Genomic DNA, 12,058 nt, shown 5'->3' with positions numbered 1-12,058 from the left:
TCAACTTGCAGACCACAAAACAGAGGCTGTGCTAATAAGCAGCTGGAAAACTGTTGAAAGGGCGAAAATCTCACTTGAGACCCGTACGATTGAATCGATAAGGGCAATAAAATACCTGGGAGTGATGCTGGACACCAGACTCAGCTTTAGAGAGCATTTGGATCATGCCAACATAAAAGCTGCGGACATTGGGCGAGCTATAAATCGCATCCTGCTCAACAACAGGGCCCAAGACAAATGCAACGGCTACTGCTAGCGTCGGTACTAAGGTCGGTCATGCTATATGATGCACCTGTATGGGTATCCGCGATGGAGCAATCAACATATCGGCGCGGGATGGAGTCTACATATCGACTGACAGCGATTCGGGTATGTCGTGCCTTCCGAACTGTCTCGGACGAGGCGGCTCTGGTCATAGCTGGGATGACTCCAATCGATCTGCTAGCACGCGAAGCGAAGTTTATTTTTATTAGGAGACAAACCGTGGCATTGACGCAGGCGGAAAAAAGCGCAGCAAAAGCAGCGGCCAGACGAGCGAGCATGGAGGAGTGGCAACGCAGATGGTCCACTTCTACAAAGGGAAGATGGACCCATAGGCTGATCCCTAACCTAACGGATTGGCTTTCCAGACAAAGTGGCGAAGTAACATTTGAATTAACACAAATTCTGAGCGGTCATGGCTGCTTCAGGTCATACCTTCACCGTTTTGGCAAAGACAATCCTTTTCCTTTCTCTCTCTCTCTCTCTCTCTCCCACTCTATGTGTGTGTGTTCGAGTGTTTTATGTAAGGATTAAATCGTTTTGATGTCCTTCAAGAAGGTAAAATTTCTAATTATTTGCTGCTGGTCAGCTAGTCGGCCAGCCAATTGGTCAATTTCTTATGTGAACACATTGAAAACTTTGCCAACTATTTTATGCCTGAAAAAATTTCTTAAAAGATTACAAAATTCATACATACATATACATAGTTAAATAAATGTATATATAATAAGAAACTTGGAATTTTCAGCTTGTAAATGGAGAAGGGTGTCTTTTCTGGTTATTATCCTCCCTTTCGGCTAATAATCATTTATTTTCAACATTCAATTTAGGCAATGCTGAGAGAGAAGAAAAAAACCATAGAGCTGGAGAAACGAGGCCAGTGAGATTGTCAGAATTTGATTATTATACCCTGTAATTAGGTGGTAAACGAGAATACCTAAATTACCCTGGGATAGTGAAAAGCTTTTTCATCAGGCTGAGAATAGAGTAGGAGAAAATGCTTTATCAAATTGACCTTTTGTACAGTTCCAAAAAAATATATGATATATTTAAATTGATGATGTCTTTTTTCTTACAATCTCTTGTGTATGATCTCTAAAATATATAATAGTTGATGATGTTTTTCTTCTCAAAATCTCTTAGTTTTTTGCAGTTTTCCATTCATGATATCAACTTTAACTACAAACTAACCTTTAGGGACATTTTCCTTTTCATTTTGTTCCCTTCCCTTATGCCTTTGTTTTCTGTGTTTACTAGAAAAAAATTTCAATTTTCTTTCTTGTTCAAAGTTTTTTTTTGACTTTTCTATAAAAAACAACTTTATATAGCTCCAAAATGTATAAAATAACCTTACCTACTTAAAGAACTTTTAACTGCATTGCAGAAATTTATATAAAAGATCCATTTAAAGCCAAATCCATTCTCTTAACAAAGTTAGTTATTAATTTTAACATTTTTCCAATATTTTTAACACAAAATTCAAAGACATTTGACTTGGCATTAAAAAACACGAGTATCATTATATTATCATTCACTTTCATACTTCTTGCAGGGTATATTCAAAGTCGTGTTGGCAACTTGCCTATCGAATTATTATTATTATTTCCATTGCCTTCAATTCTCAGGTTAATAAATCTTAAGCCGCGTGGCTCGTGGGGAACAAGAAATAATTCTATGTGGAAATCGTTTGTCAGCTTAGAGGTATCGAGTCAATGTCTGGTCCTGCGAGTTGGTTGGGGTTTGAAGGTTGTGCTCTTAAACGTTATTCCTTATTCCTTTCGATGGATGCTGCTGCTGTGGCTTGGCTTTTGCCTTCTTTTTAAATTCAATTTGTTTTCTCTCTGGCTGTTTTGATTATTTTTCTACTGATAATGCTAATAAGGATAATCCTCCGTCTATGTTGTCTGCTGCTTCTCTTGGACCAGAATGTGGATGATAATGATGGGCAACTTAAAGTTTTGTCTGGAAAGAGAAAGCATTTTATTTTAAATGGTAGCTGATGATGCAACAATTAGTGGTATGCTTCATTGGTTGGCTTTAGGCTCTGCGAGAGTTTTCACCACAAAATCACCAAAACACACACACACTGACACATACATACACACACTCGGCATAGGCTGTATGGCAGGTGCATTCAATACCCTTTTAAACATTGAATCCTTTTCATATGCATTTCGGGTGAAACACTACACCATCCCGTTTCTATGCCATTCCATTCGAAACTCACATCCGAAATCATGGTTGCAGGGATAATGGATTTAATGAGTTTATTATTTGGTTGCGCCTACACAAAATTCCCATCCATTGTTGTCCTATTCCATAGGCTCAGTCTACATTTTGGCCAGCTATTTTATAAATGCGCGGCAAATTTGAATAGCAGAGGAAGGGATGGCTAAAGAGGGGGGTGCAAAATATGCGTATAGCATGCACCATTAACTGAATTTCCCTGCTAATATGTTGAAATAATAAAATGAGACTAAAAAAAAAAAAATATTTCATGGAATTTTCAACACGCTAAATCAGAATATCTACTGATGGACTTATAACAAAAACAAAAATGAGATTATTTTAATCTTGGTGCTGCTTCTTTTTACTTATGTATGTTTTTGAGTTTTTTATTCATGTGTCTCATTTTACAAATTTTACTGAACACTTAATAAATACCTTAACAAATTCATACACAACTCTTTGATTTTGTTTCCTTCCTTTCCCCAAATTTTGTATTTAAGATTTGACTTTTAACTATATTTGAAAGAGATTTGCTATCCTTAAAAATATCTTTAAAAATCTAAACTAGAAAATTTGGTAAATATTTACCTAAGCAACTCGAGATTTCAGTGTTGAAAAGTGAAAAAATCGGCTATAGCTAAATTTCAGTGTTGGCAAATGTTATTTTTTATTTGGCGCGTTGTTTGACCGCCCTGGCAGCGAAATATTTTACTCTGAATTATATAATTAGGGAATATTCGGCTGCTCTGGCAGATTCTAAATTCTTAATCAGCAGGACTATAAGTCTCTATATAACAACATATTAGACGAGTCAGATTAGTTATAAAATATTTGATTCTAGTTAGTTAGTTAGTTTATTAAAATAAATAAAAATAAAACCCAGTTTTGATTAAAATAAATCTTTTGTAGAAATTTTCCTTTTATTTTATAAATATATCGGAGAGTTGGGGGATTCACAGATTCCTGAATCATTGTTTCCATTATTGGCTTCCATTTGTATCACTAGAATTGAGCAGCGAGTCTCGACGTATGTTCAGGTTGAATTTCAATAGTAAAAGAGACTGATTTCTGTCAACCGCACACTGAGCCACACTCGACGACAGTATATCCTGTCATCGCACATTTCCAGTGTTATACAGTTATTCATCAGTCATGTTTTTCATTACTCAACACAGATCAATTCGCCTTAAACGAAGGCACACAATTCAAATTCTTAGAAATGCCTAATTCAATCTATGACAAATACATATTCTGTACATAATACTTTATGTTACTAATTTATTAGTTTATCGTAAACTTATCATTAATACATTTTGAAGAGATTAAAGGAAAAGAAAGGTTTTTATATAAAAAGAGATATATTTTTATTAAATATAAACCATTAAAAATCTAGATATGTATATTGTCACTTTGAATTTTTAAACATTTTGCAAGGTTTTGGAAAAAATATTAACAATGTTTATAACTTATTTAATATAAAGACAGAAAACTCTTTTCTGAAAGCTAGACAGATAGGTAATTTGTATGATCAAATTTGTCTGATCCTGTAAACAAGGACTTGCCAAAGAATATGCTTCTATGTAAATTGATTGAATCCCAGCCAATTGGCCTCAATGATGAGCATTCAATAGGTCATGTGAAAGCAACTGTCTCACAAAATCAAAACCATTCTACACATTTCTTAACTTTTTGCTGTGTATAATATTAAATGTGTTTGCGATTGTATTGTTTTATCTACCTTTTATAATATGTATGGATATATACTGCAATGATTCATTTATTATTATTTTTATTGTGATTATTTAATGAATTACAACTTATCCCTCATTTGTTGGGTGCCTTTTCAACCAGTTTTTCAACTTTTTTTCCCTACTTACATACACAATTGATGTATTTATTTTTAATGCCAATTCGCCCTCATATGAGGTTTTCATGGCAATTAAACGATTTGCACGGCCAACACACACACACACACCCACTCACACACTTGCTCACCCACAATAAAAATCGCATATAATTGGGTTGAACTTATTTTTTGTGTATGTGTTCGTTGGTCAGCCAGTTCTTTTTGACTTATTTCGAATGAGTTTGGGCCACCCAGAATGCCAGAAATTGAAAAGCGCCAATGCCAATCGGCTCGCCAATCCTCTGACCCTATTTCCCCTCTCATATGGTCTGATCTCTTCCCCTCTCTCTCTCTCTCTTACTCATTGTTGTGCACTGCTTACAATTTTTATAATTGGAATAATTAATAATACCATTATGTTACTGGGGTTTGGGCTTTAAGCCTATTTGCCTACTATAGAACCCCCCCTCCCCCTTCATCACTCGATCCGATTCGTTGCAATTGCAATTTTCAACTTCGATTTGGATCCAAAAAATAAATATTTTGATAAAAATAATATTTAAGTAGATAATGGACAGAAACTAGTTTAAATGCAAAAAAAAAAAAAACGAACCAAATTAGACAGTAAAAGGGATGAAAAGGGGTGACTGGGGTGGAGCTGAATTTGGGTCTAAAATGCCTTTATTAATTATTCCATGTAAGCAGTTTAAAACCAAATGCTGTGGCTAACCGCATGAACAATAATTTATTACAATATATATATAAACATTTTGGGGGTGGGGTAGAAAAAATATGTTTTAATTGCTTATTTAAATATCTATCTGCATAAGGTAAAATTTCCTTCTTAGGCTCTCTTATTATCAACATTTGAAACCCATACCATTGGAACAGATCTCCGATAATCCGGCTATACCAGTTAGTGATATACTGGGTGAGCTTACCTCGGTGATCACTTTGCGTATTGTCATCCTTTGATGTATTTATAATACATTCGAGCCAAGACCTCGCCACTGGGTGAGATCAAGGATAAATTGCTTAAATTGCTTGTGCTGCAATCACATGCTGTACTCCGCTCTACAGGATGTCCCTTCACTTTGATGGGGAAGGGTGAAAGATTTTTAACTAGTACCTAAGACACACGATGAAATGGCAAAATTCTATAATGATTTATAAGCGGTTTACGAGACAAAGCGCACACCCACACATAGATAGAGAGAGGGAGTAAGAGGGGAGTGAGAAAATCAGAGAGAGAAAAGAGTGGAGGACGAGTCTAGGATATTATCCGTTGTCGTCTTGAAAAGTAGCTAAAAACTTTTTGCCAAAACTCTCGAAACTCAAACCGCTAATTTGCGGCAAGTGAGGCATAAAGACATACATACACACACCGACACACACACGTTGTATTTCTTTCTTCACCTCGCCCTTATTTCTCCCTCTCTCTATTTGCATCTTTGCATATGAAAATCATTTGGTAAATGTTTTGATAATGACTACAAAGCAAAAATTTGATGCCTTGTTAAGCCTGCGAGTGAGTTTCGAGTTCGAGTTCATTTATTTGGTTCACTTAACTAATCCTTTTTTGCAATAGTTTTCAGTTTTTAATCAGCTTTACGCTTATCGTCAGTTTCTCTTCTCTGCCTTCCCCTCATCACTTGCCCTCCTTCCATGCCACTTTCCCTTTCTCTGTATTTATATCTCGTTGTCTGTTCATTTCACTTTATTGAAATCAGCTTGAAAGGCTTATGAAACTATTCCAAAGGAAATGAGATTTAGGCTCAAGGATTTATTCTCAAATTCAACTGTGCTTGTAATTCAAAAGCTAGCAAAAATCATGTCAGTTTAATAAGAATTGTTGAAACTGTAAAAGGATATTAAGGACCTTATTCACAAGTTATTTGGCTGCTAGTTTGACACTCATTTAGTCATGTGTTCTGTTTTAGTAAGCTAAATTTGGGATAAGTATTTTTGATAATACTTACTTCTTTTTAATTATGGAAGTAGTTGGGATATAGGAAGAGTACTACAGTAGAATCCGGCTAAAACGACGCTTAAGGGACCGACGTTATATTCGGAAGACGTACTAACCTGAGGCCCTTTCATAAAGGTTTGTATTGGGACGAAACTCATCGAACTTTAGTCGCTATAACCGGTCGGACGTTATAAGCGGAATCGTTATAAGCGGATTCTACTGTATACATATAGGTATGTCTATATCTGAAGTCTGATAGGCTTACAGCTAGTTAACTTTTGTCTTAGACACAGTATTTACCTAATACCAAAATCATTATTTTCACTTATATTCATTCAATGCTTTTCAAGTGGTCTCTCTTTTTGACTCTTTTTAACCACCCAACATAAGATGGAGTAAGTCTCTATCACTTGAATGGGAGGCTTCTATCTCCTACAGATAATCTTAAGGCATATTTCATTAAATTTCAATTTTAATGAAGATTGCAGGAATTGCAAAAGTTATTTTTGGCAAATTAAAGATTTAACCTACCTACCATTGGTTTATTACGACTTAGCCCATCGTGATCGTGTGGCGTTCCTTTCGTTACTGCACTCACATGACCCACATTGGACTATGTGTGTGTGTGATGGTGGTGAGGGGAACCCAGGCTAGTCAGCGGCTTCTCCTCGTGCTTTTGCTTACGATTGATATCATTGCATTTGGATCATAAATCACCCTCACTATCATCATCAAACAGAAATCACGGCCCGAAATACCCTTCAATTGATATTGTGACTAGAGTTTTTTTGGCCCTGATTAATATTAGCAAAGCAGTCTCTTCCTCCCTCTCACTCCCTCTCTGGCTCTTTGTCTCTCTCTAATAACAAATACGCGATAGGAAAATCAATTTAGTAATACCCCCGAACCCCAAAGTCGGCATAAGACAACGCGTCAACCCATTTTACTTACAATTAGGTGTCTATCCCATACCACCCCATCCCACACCTCACCCTTCTTTCATACCACCCTTTCTGTGTGTGTGTGTGTGTGTGTGAGTGTGTTTCGAGCAGCTTAAGTGATTTGGGGCGCCTCCTTAGCTGATAGCAAATACCAACCAACCGACCAGCCAACTCATAGAGACATTATCTATTCTATGTCCATGAGCAGAAGCTCACGTATTTGGGTGACGAGCAGAGTAAAGCTTGCAGGAACAGGCGGAGGAGAGTGACAGAGAGAGAGTATTGGTGGACTAGTGTAGAATAGAGCAGAAAGCCATATCTTTTTTTGAGCATTTAATTCATCGGTAGCCGTAATATTGGGGCCCCGAGTGAATTGGAAATATCTATCTGTATCTGTATATACCACGAACACAAATTCTATTTCTGTAGTCTGTTTCACTATTTGTTAAATTCAATTTTAATCGCATAAGCTGCTATGTCGTTGGTCTTTTCAGTCCAACAGGGCTTATAACATTGTTGCAAAACAACCAAATGAAAGATAAAATAAACTAAAAGAATTTTCGAAAGCCTCAACTATTATTTATGGCCTTAGCTTAAGTTTTGTCTTGGCAGAATTTAGTAAATCAGAAATCGTTTTAGAAGTTCAAGGAGTTAAATCTCTAGGGCTCTTGTTATAAACTGAGTTAACCTTCTCTAACAATAGAAAAAGAAAGTCTCCAAAATGTCACTATTAACTCTATAATACATTCCCAACCTGTCCCTCTTTTGGACCCTCTTGTAATGCTTTTCCATGTGTCTTTTCCTTTGTATCTTTGTGGGTAACGCTCTCACAGATTTGTCGCAGTTCGCATCAGAATACATATGCCATGCCCGGTGGGGATATATCGGATGATTTGCGTCGCAAATTCGATCAATGGTGGTCAAATCAACTCTCTCCCCAGGCCACAGCCATGACCCCCAAAATGTTGCCCTTCATGACAGCGCCGTCTGCTGTGCCGGTGGGGGCAGGACCCAATGAATTGGTCGATTTTCCTGTGGGAGTGGGCACTGCAGCAATGGCTGCGGCTGCCGCAGCAGCAGCTCATGCCGGTTCCATGGGCAGCCGAGAGAGTTTGTTGCTGGCCAATGAGGCAGTGGCCGCTGCCCATCATCCCAGTGCTGGACAGGGTGGGGCTGGGGGTGTGGCTGCTGGTCGCGGTCATCATTCTGGTATGCTTGTACATCCATCTATGCATCCGGCCATGCATCCTTCGATACATCATCATCATCATCATGGAGGGTCACATGCTCCGCCTCAGTATGCCAATTAGAAGACTCGCATGCGAACCAGTTTCGATCCGGAAATGGAGTTGCCCAAATTGCAGAAATGGTTCCAAGAGAATCCCCATCCTTCACGCCAGCATATTCAGAATTATGTGGTGCAATTGAATGCCTTGGAGTCGCGTCGAGGTCGCAAGCCTTTGGATGTCAATAATGTGGTCTACTGGTTTAAGAATGCTCGCGCAGCCCAGAAACGGGCTGAGATGAGGGGCAATGTGACCACCACAATGAGTGCCCTGGGACACGCGGCCATGAACGGTTATCTGAGTCAGCATCATGAAGCCCAATTAGGGCAGAACTCCAGCTCGAGTGCTGGTAGCCAGCCCAGCATGAGCATGGGCAATCTGATGAGAATGAGTTGACCACCCCGAAATGCCGCAGCACACCCAAAGAGGAGGAAGATGATCTGGATATGGATGACGATGACTTGGAGGACAATGACAATGAGAACGATGCCAGTCATTTGGATGAATTTCGTTCCCCCTCGCCGGCCATGGATGGCAATTTGGTGGCCGCCTCGCACAAGGATCAACAATTGCCCTTTCCCATGGTACCCAATTCGATGTTCTCGCAATCCTTCATGTACATGAGCCATTACATGCCAGCATGTGGCCAGGCGGCAGCTGCGGCGGCGGCAGCTGCAGCAGCTGCGGCTGGTATGCAACCGAATGCTCTTACCGGGGCCGGGCTCAATCTCTCGAGCATCTCGAATGAGGAGCGACGCAAAAGGAATCGCACTTTCATCAATCCGGTCACCGAAGTGCCCAAATTGGAGCAATGGTTTGCCATGAACACGCATCCGTCGCACAATTTGATACTCAAATACACCGAGGACTTGAACACCATGCCCTACAGGTGAGCATCAACGAGAACCCAATCCAGTTAAGACCCTTTGCTAGCATATTTCGTGTTCTTTCGTTTTTGTTTGGCATCTTTTTAGGCAAAAATTCCCCCGCCTGGAGAGCAAGAATGTGCACTTCTGGTTCAAGAATCGCCGTGATAAATGCAAACGTCTCAAGATGTCACTCTATGACAGGAGTCAGTGTGCCCAAATGGGCGGCTTGGGTTCCTTTGTGCCCAAATACGAGGAGAGGGACTAAAAACTGAAATTCAATCAGTTCGTCCCCCGATTCTCCCAATACTAATCAAAACTAGAAGCATTTCTTATGTACATACAAAGAAACGAAGCAAACAAAATGAAAAAAAAACTCCTTTTTATTAAAACTTTAAGTATTATTAGCAACCACAAATACACACACACACACAGTCCCAGTAAGTGGAATGAATAATTAGCAAAAAAAAAACTAATAAAAAAAAGGAATAATTAGAGAAAACTAGATAAACTACTTATACTTCTAGTCACATACTAATTTAGTATGTGTTAGATTTAGCATATAGATACGATATGATTCAAATATAATTTATAATCGCAATGAAAATCAACTACAACTTTAATTGTTATTAAATATTTCTTAATTCTCTCTCTGCAAAATCAACCCTGCTCTATCTCTTTCTCTGTTCCCCACTATCTCTCTCTCTCTCTCTCTCTCTCTCTCTCTTTTCACTTGAGCGTTAAAGTTATTAACGAACCAAAGAAAAGACAGTTTATGTTTTTTTGTGTAAAATCTGTAAATAAATTTAATAAATGTTATATACTAAGGATCCGCCTAACTAATTTTAAAGTTCTTATTCGTTGCACACACACATACATACATACATACAAACAACGAAAAACACACACAGAGATACACATATCCACCCAATCGAAACGGGATTTAATACCGAAACAAAAATATTTTCTGTTTCATTTATGTTTCTTGGCGAAAATTAAAAAAATTAAGAATTTCATCTACAATTAACTTAGCTATACATATATACAAAAATGTTAAAAAAAAAAAGAAATTGTTCCATTAGTTATTTAAGCAGCACCCCCCTCTCCCTACTTCCCTCCAGCATTATTACAAAATCTTAAAAAAAAAAACATAAAAAGAGAATAAAAAGTAAATTAAATACAAATATAATATGTAATTTATTACCAAGCATGATACCAACACAAACAGACACACACACGCAAAATTACACCTACATCTGAATACAGTGAGAGTGCGTCAGAACATTGAGACTCCTCCGTAAAATTGTTTTCCTTTTCGGTTGTTTCCGCGGCTCTTAAATAAAACAAAGTATAAAAACATTGTTCCAATTGGACTGGGGAGGCTTACCATTACACGGATTCCCAGTGCTCCAGCTAGAAGTCCCAATTCCACCTTTTGGGTGGGCCAAAGGTCCGAACCAACCCTAGGAATAAGGGGGAGCGGCGAGGGGGTAGCTGGCCGCCCTTTTTTCCCGCCTCTCGCAACTTTTACTTGTGTGGGTAAGAAAAAATTGCCAAATTTCTCCACTTTCCTTCCACCGCGTTACAGCAACAAATTACAACAGCTGTGATCGCAGTGATGATCAGCGCCAAAAGCTCAGTCGGAGCCGCCCTGGCAGGTGGCGCCACTCTGCAGCCTCGCTTGAACCGGGAAAAAGCGCCACTCTTTTTTCCCGCGAATTTCAAAAAATTCAAATACAAACGAGGCGCTGGCGCCAAAATTGTTGTTTGAGAGATGGAGCGTTATGTCCTGTCAATGGACCATCAAGTCCGCTGCGATGACGCATTGGGGCAAGACGCGCAAAGTTTGGATGCGGCATTTGCTAAGCGGCCAAAAATTATGCGGTCACCGCCTGGCAGGGCCATTCACGTGGAGATTGAGAAGTTGGCGATTCACGCTAATCGATCTGGAACGGCTGGAACACCGGCAATAGCTCCCAGCAGCCCGGAGATTTCCGTTTCTCCAGAAGTTGTATCAAATGTGGCAGAGCTAGATGAGCTGGGATCGCTCATCTGGGAAATGGACACGATGTTCAATAAAGGAGATGATGGCAAAAAACCAGTACGCCACATAAATCTCGGCACCAAGAACGCAATAGTACGAATGAAGGAGCTACACGAAGCGATATGCCACATAATGATGGGCAGCAAATCGGTGGTAAAGGCGGCAAGGAGCGAAATCGCCACCCAAACTTCGCCTCTGAATGCTAGAGAGCCCAGAAATGATGCGAAAAAGATAGATTTGGCAGGAAACACCCCCAAACGCCAGAGAGAGGACGCGATTGTCCAGCGCAATTTCCCGCCAAAGCGACAGGTACTCTGCAGAAAGTCAGCACGCCAGAGCCGCAGGCAGCCCATGGAACTGCGGAATGGCAAACTGTATCACGAAAGAGAGTGAACAAGCCATCTCTGAGGAAAGCCAGACCGGAGGTGATCCTAATCAAAGCAAATGAGGGCTGCACATATGCCGAAATCCTGAGCCTAGTCACCAGAAGGCCAGACGGCAAGCTCGACGACGTCAAAAATAGCGTCAAGAGGACTAGAAAAACGGCTACAGGCGATTTACTCCTTGAACTCAAGGGTGGTGGAAAGGCCAACAGCAAAAAATTGACCGAGGATTT

At 39.4% G+C, this 12,058-nt stretch overlaps 1 pseudogene; it reads left to right on the top strand.

Annotated features, from left to right (window-relative positions):
* The first annotated feature begins 276 nt into the window (after nt 1-276).
* On the top strand, nt 277-9,666 carry LOC6653371 (annotated as a pseudogene).
* Nucleotides 9,667-12,058: the final 2,392 nt, after the last annotated feature.

Source organism: Drosophila willistoni, unplaced genomic scaffold, assembly GCF_018902025.1.
Source record: "Drosophila willistoni isolate 14030-0811.24 unplaced genomic scaffold, UCI_dwil_1.1 Seg190, whole genome shotgun sequence".
Classification (NCBI taxonomy): Eukaryota; Metazoa; Arthropoda; class Insecta; order Diptera; family Drosophilidae; genus Drosophila; species Drosophila willistoni.
Note: the sequence above shows the minus strand (reverse complement) of the source record. Positions and strands in the feature narration are given on the sequence as shown.